The sequence below is a fragment of the Vipera berus genome (assembly GCF_964194415.1).
Source record: "Vipera berus genome assembly, chromosome: Z".
In the NCBI taxonomy this organism is placed as follows: domain Eukaryota; kingdom Metazoa; phylum Chordata; class Lepidosauria; order Squamata; family Viperidae; genus Vipera; species Vipera berus.
The window spans coordinates 32,989,707-32,997,313 of NC_138205.1; positions in this window are offsets into that span (position 1 = coordinate 32,989,707).

Consider the following 7,607-nt stretch of genomic DNA (forward strand, 5'->3'; position numbering starts at 1 on the left):
TGTAATAAAATTATAAAGTATAATCTATCTATCTAAATAATATGCTAAGACTGAAAGGTTATATTCAAGTACCTAGGTGTAGATATTAATAGGTGTGCTGTGAAATAATTTATACAATATAGATTATACATACTCAGTTAGATGTATGTTGGAAGCTAAAGCTTTTGTTGCTTGCATATTTGGAGGAAAATAAATGTAAATACAGGAATTAAGATGTATTTTTACTAAGAGCAGTAAATAATTGCAGACAGTGTACAAAGTTATGGTTTGCTTCATTAGTTTATTGAATAAATTATGATTAGCTATATTCATGTAATATACTAAGATACAAACTGTGTTTGACAAACTCATGCTTGTGTTTACACAATATATTAAATTACAACTAAGCAAACCACATTTGAGGCCTTTCGTCACTGCTAAATTGAATTGCTAATCAATCATTCTTGGCAGAAAACAATACTTGCATGAAATTGACTATCCTCTTTTCTGACTTTATCCTGCTTCTATCAAAAGCTTCAGCAATCAGAAAAAGTGACAAGACTCCTTTAATAACAGGACAGGTCTGGATGACATAAGCCTGTTTCACTTACGTCCTGGAGATAGGATGAAGATAAATGTCCTAGAAACATGGGGGGTGGGGGTGGAGGGAGAGAGAGATATGTTACAATATAAATATCATATAAAAATAGCCAATGAAAAGAATTACACTACCATACATCAAGAATATCTCAGAAACTATCAATAGACTATAACAACCACATGGAATCAGCCCAGCACACAAACCAACTAAAGCCCTTCAAAACATCCTAAGCAGAACAAAAGACCCAACAACCCCAGAAGAAGAAACAGGAGTCATCTACAACATACATACTAACACGCAGGACAAACATGCAGAAGACTGGCAGAACACATCCATGAACATCAACTAGCAGTCAGCGGACATGATGAAAATTCTTTAATATCACAACATATAGACAGATTTAACCATAGTTTCTACTGGGAAATTATGACCATCCTAGACCAGGGCAAATCCAAAAATGCTAGGGAATTTCTAGAAGCCTGGCACTCTGACAAATTAGCCATCAATAGAGACATAAATATAAACAATATCTACATACGATGCAAAAGGGACAATCAACAAGCCAAAGAGGGAACAAAAAGACCAACACACCTCCACACCAGTAATCAGCACCCAGATGAGCATAGATTAACTCCAAGATTAACACTGGACTAACAATCAAGTAAACCCCAGTCAAGGAATTGCCAAACAGGCAAACAGCCCAACCAAAGAACCCCTAAGACAGGGGTGTCAAACTGGCAGCCCATGGGCCAGATGCGTTACGCACAGGCCATGCCTGCTCTGGCTCCGCAAAGGCAAAAAATGTCATGATACGTCATGATACCTCACGTGATACAATCAAGTTTGACACCCATGCTCTAAGATTATCCCACTAAGACTGATAGGGCAAGTTACTACAATGTAAACAGAGCAAGCCCCACTCCTTATTAGCACTGATGATGTTACCTAGTTTGGGTAATGAAATATCTGCAAGAAAACAGTCAAGCTCAGAAAACACCAAAGACCTCTCATAAACAGGGCTATTTTTATTTATTTTTTTGTCTCATGATTAAGTGCGAATAGGGAAAGACTCTTATGGCTTAATATGTGGATCTGAACAATCCATGAACATACAGGGCTGAACTCTGGATCAATATTTTTTGTCTGCTTTTTAAAAACTCACAGTACTGCAAATTAAATGGAGTTCTTCTTTGCTGTTTTATGTGAGGGCTCTTTTTTCTTCTTTCTCCAGATAATCTGGTGCTCTCTTCTCCCCCTCTTTTATCTTTTTAAGGTATTCAGAGAATCTGCTGTTACTTTTGTAGTAGATATGTTCACCGCACCCTCTTGTTGGCAGATGTACCAGAGAGTGAGAGATAGACATGAGACTGCAGCAAAATTGACATTCTTTTTGTGAATTGGTCATTAACCCAGATTGTAGTACACTTATAATCTTCATTTGCTTCAGAAATTCTTACTTTTTGAAATTCTAGAGGATTTTTTTTAAAGTTAGACCAGACTTTTCCTACATAAAGTTTATATTCTACTTGTCATTTGGGAGCTCATAGTGGCATATATAGGGTTTTTCCCTATTTTATTTATTTATTTATTTATTTATTAATGGGACTTATATCCTGCCCTATCTCCCGAGCGACTCAGGGCGGCTAACAACAACAAAATGTAAAGGTCTCTGTACAGTAAATTAAAATTAAAAGTTGAAATAAATTAATAAATTTTCCCCTACAGCAACAATCCTATGAGGTTGGATGATCTGGGAGATAATGACTAACCCCATATCCAGGGCTTTTTTTCTCATAGAACGCTCAGAACGGAGTTCCGGCACCTTTTTTGGATGGAACCTTGTAGGGTAGGCAAGGTGGGTTGTATGACATGTGTGAGTTCCAGCACCTTTTTCTTTTACAAAAAAAGCACTGCCCATATCACCTAGAAGCGTCTACTGCTGAGGATGGATTACAACCTGAGTCTTACTGCAATTCCCAGAATACCTGAGTCAGAATGGGACCATAGTTGCCCACCCCTATCTTAACTACTACCCAACCTCATTTTTAACCAATGTATTAAGTTGGGAAAAATTGATTTAAAATAAAAAAAAATTGCAGAGACAAAGCACAACATTCAGAGGAATATTATTGCTTCATGTTTATTTATACATGAAAAGGAAGTTCAGATGTTTAAGCAAGGCAAGGAATTCTAGCTCAGGGTGTCAAACTGCTGGCCCGTGGGCCGGTTGCATCATGCGGAGGCCGTGCCCACCACAGGTCCGGCAATGCGCAAAAAGTCACAATACGTCGCAACACGTCATGTGATGCGGCAAGTTTGACACCCGTGTTCTAGCTCAATATTCATATTGCTCCTCAGCTTTTTGGCTAAGATAAATTGGGTATGACTTTGCATTCATATGCTGAACTTCAGAAATTCTGGGCCTCTGTCTCTTGAGAGTACAATACAGTTTTCATCTTGTCTAAAAATACAGGCATTGCAGTCTGTCTTGCACTTATAGAAATCAATCATTCTATTCTGTACAATTGCCACAGTGTCTTTAGTTATTTTTAATCTTGGGGTTTTTTTCTGTCGCTTTTGATAGTTTATATTGGACAAATGCAGGAAATGGATTTATTCAATAACTACATAATTTGGACATTATGCAGAAACTTATTAAGTGTCACATATTGCACTAGGCCATTTGTATGAACCTAACCATTGTGGCATACAAAATGTACAAATCCAGCCAATTGTGATTTTCTAAATAAGTTATGGTTAATCAAACTGTGGGTTACTTTGTTGTCTGAACCTAATCTTCCAACTGTTCTGTAGTTCTGAAACTGGGGGAAATTATATGAAATTATGCAGGTAATGGAATAATTTGCAATTGCTTATTTGTGGGTTGAGGACCCAGTTTGGGACTGCCACATGTAAAACTATAGAGTGATTTTTTTTTTGTGGGGGCAACGATATTGTTCAGGACTAGGAAGAGGGGTAATTAGATCAAGGTCCACTATCTCAGACCATGGGTTATAGGCCAGAATTGAGTTCTATATCAGAGTTAAGCCCTTTAAAGAAGACAAACTCAGGAAATAAGAATGGATTTCTTGAAAGATCTTTTATTAGTAGTAGAAAGCTTCCAAAAGTAATCCTCTAACTCAGCTTATACCTAGAGTAACTAAGGTGGAGTTAGTTTGAGTCTCTTTCTCACATTTTCCTCTTTCCAGGTCTCAGAATTTTTTTATTATTATTATTGCTGAGCTCTCAAAGTCCATTAGACATTCCATCGCATGTAACCCCTTCAGCTGGATTTTATTAGGAACAGAGAGTAATACTGTATAGTACTGCCCAGTGCTTTTTTTGTAAGAAAAAAGGTGCCGGAACTCACATCTTGTTAATCTTTTCTTTTAAAAAAAAGCATATATTCAGTTCTCAGCAGGACTGGTGGTTGAGAAGCAATTAGTAATTTTTTTTCATTTTTAAATTTGGGGGGGGGTCACACTTTTACACTAAAAATTTAAAAATATTTTCAATTCACCAACCATTTTTTAAAATAAATTATTTACCTTTCGCATGCAGTCAGTCTGTACACACACCCACTGTTGGCTTGGTTGCTCAACAGTGAGAAACTGGTGAAGCGAGCACAGCAGCACCTGCATTTTCTGCTTCGCACGAGAAAAGCACATCTTCCTTCCCCTGTCCTGACGGAGAGCATCCTGTCATATAGCATCACAGTCTGGTTTGGAAGCATCACTGCTTCAGACAGGAAAGCCGAAGAGCAATATGAATATTTAAAACTAGGAAAATCTATTGAAAAAAGGTGCCAGAACTCTGTTCCAGTGCATTCTATGACAAAAAAATCATTGGTACTACTGCCATATCTGGACTGCAAGCAGTCCAGTGACAACTTACCATAGATGGGAGCAAAGCAAATAAAACCAGCTTTATGATGGTTCTATCTAGTGATCACTGAGACTTTTGCAGCCGTCTATCGGAGGTACCTAAAAGATGATTAGTGCATGCTTGTGTGTATACTTTGCTATTCTGCAGGTCACCACTTCTATTTTTATAAGTGGTTACGTTGGTTAAGCTGCCTGGCCTGGGACTTCCAGAGCCAGAGATTTGTTTCAATGGCTCCATTGATAAGGTGGGCATTTTTATCCTTTTTTCACTCATGGTTAGTAATTTCTTTTGTTATTTCTTTTGTTCTGCGTTGGTTCTCCTCCTACCTCTCGGACCGTTCGCAGACGGTGTTGGCAGGAGGGCAGAGGTCAAGCCCTAGGCCTCTTAATTGTGGAGTGCCTCAGGGTTCGGTGCTCTCGCCCCTCCTGTTCAACATCTATATGAAGCCGCTGGGAGAGATCATCCGTAGCTTCGGGGTGAAATATCATCAATATGCTGATGATACCCAGCTATTCATCTCCACCCCGAACCAACCCAGTGATGCCCTCGATGTGATGTCCCGTTGTCTGGAAGCGGTACAGATTTGGATGGGAGAAAACAGGCTTCGACTCAACCCGGCCAAGACTGAGTGGCTGTACATACCGTCATCTCGTTTAGTCCAAGAGGTTCCATCTCTGACTATAGGAGGAGAGATGTTACCTCCCATTGATAAAGCACGCAATCTGGGCGTCCTCCTAGATTCACGACTCAGTTTTGAAGATCACATTGGAACCGTGGCTAGGGGGGCATTTGCCCAGATTCGTCTTATATACCAATTGCGCCCCTTTTTGGACCGAGATGCCCTACGTACAGTCACCCACGCACTCGTTACCTCCCGTATTGATTACTGTAATGCTCTCTACATGGGGCTGCCCTTAAAGACCACCCGGAGGCTTCAGCTGGTGCAGAATGCAGCTGCACGGGTTGTGATGGGAGCTTCCCGATACTCCCATATTACACCCCTCCTGCGTGAGCTGCATTGGCTACCGGTTGCCCTCCGGGTGAGATTTAAGGTGCTGGTACTTACCTTTAAAGCCCTGCATGGCTTAGGTCCGGGATACTTGCAGGACCATCTGCTGCCGGGAACAAATTCCCATCGTCCAGTACGCTCACACAGAGAAGGCCTCCTCAGGGTACCATCAGCTAGGCAATGTCGGCTGGCGACCCCCAGGGGGAGGGCCTTCTCTGTGGGAGCACCAACCCTATGGAATCAGCTCCCCCCTGAGCTTCGGATAGCCCAAAACCTCCAATCCTTTCGCCGCGGCCTCAAAACACACCTGTTCCACCAAGCTGACCTAGACTGACAGGCATTTTAATTAATTTATATTTAGTATTTTTAATTCATTTTTAAATTCTCTAATTTTTTTATTGCACTGATGTTCTCAATTTCATTTTATCTTGATTTATGCACTTATTATATGTTTTATTGTGAGCCGCCCTGAGTCCTTCAGGAGATAGGGCGGGATATAAATCCCATCAATAAATAAATAAATAAATATTTATTACAGTGGGTTTTTAGAATTTTTTTTGTTTATGCTTGCTGCTTTATTTATTGTTTTACGCCATCCTGAGAATCACCTTTGGCAAAATGGGCAGCTATATGAATTTGATAAGTAAATAAATATTTCGGGTCCATAGTTTTCCAAATGTGCAAGAATGGAGCCTAATCTTCGTAGTGGAAATACTACTGCAGATTCTTGGATGTCTCTACATGTAATATTGCTTCCAGCCCAAGGTAGAGCAGGGGTCTTCAAACTTGGCCCTTTTATGACTTGTGGACTTCAACTCCCAGAATTCCTCAGCCAGCTTTGAAGGGCCAAGTTTGAAGACCCCTGAGGTAGAGAATCTGGTGTCTTTCAGATGTTTTGAACTGCAATTTCCATTTGCGGCAGATAGCATTGCCTGTGGTCATAAATAACAGAGACTGACTCCAGATTATCTGGGGGCACTATGTTTGCCTGTTGCTGATCTAAGACCTTGAAATGAACAGGCCGCTGCTCCCATGAAATTGCTTACATTGAATATTCATTGCTCACTGATTTGGGAGTAATTTATCTTGAAGTCAGAGGAAACTTAATTAAATTCCTGAGCAAACATGCTTTTGACTGGGCACTGTTTTTTATGAAAGGAAAACAACCCCCAATTTATAACACCCTCTACCCAAAAGAAAAGGTGGAAGATGGGAGTGGGGGTAAAATCCAATTTCCCCTCATTATGCTATTGGCAGTAAATCTCAGATAACCCTTCTATTTTAAAGATAAATTATTATTATTTTTTGGGGGGGGGCTAGCTTTTCTTCTAGGTAAATATAATTCAGTATTTTCCATACAGCAGCATAATGTTTTGATCATAACCAAATTAGTTCAAGCACTCACTGAATTTAACTCAATTCTGCAAGGCTATATATTAATATTTTTCTTCCAGAGATTTCAAGGCTAGATCTAATGCAGTAACTGAAAATACAATAATGAAGAGGAGCTATGATTTATTTCTGCACTGAAAAGCATTTGAAACCTGGTAACTAGCAAATAAAAGTTTGCTTCTGGTTCTGAGTCTAGCTACATCTGAATTCAGCCTTTTATTTGGCTGCCGTTAAAGGAAATGGTGATGCTTATTGTGGTTTAGTGCTGTTGCACAAACATAGCTTGTAGTCTTTTCATTTATGCCATTCGAGTAATCATATTGTTGAGTACCTTTAGTCTACAGATGTTGTATTTTTGTAACATTTGTAACAAATGTGCTTTCCTTTTTAAGATGTGCCCTTCAAACATTTACAAATAACCATGCAAATACCAATACACTCTTTTGCCTCCCCTTTGTAAGCTGGGGGAGGGAGGCTGTCAGAGCAAAGAAGTGAGTTCCCATCAGTAGTACAGAAAGTTAGAGATGCTGCTAAGGCTGTTTGGTAACATTTCTAAAAGAAATATTTTTGGAATGGAAAAATATTTCAGCTTTATACCAGAAGAGGCCAAGTGACCTCTTTGTCAGAAGAGCCAAAGTGACCAGTTGAAGAGTACTGGACTAATTCCTAGAGTCCAGCCAAAGTGCTATCAACAGCAGCAGCAGCATCTTAAAGCTTGCAGTAAGAGCTATTCTGTTTAAA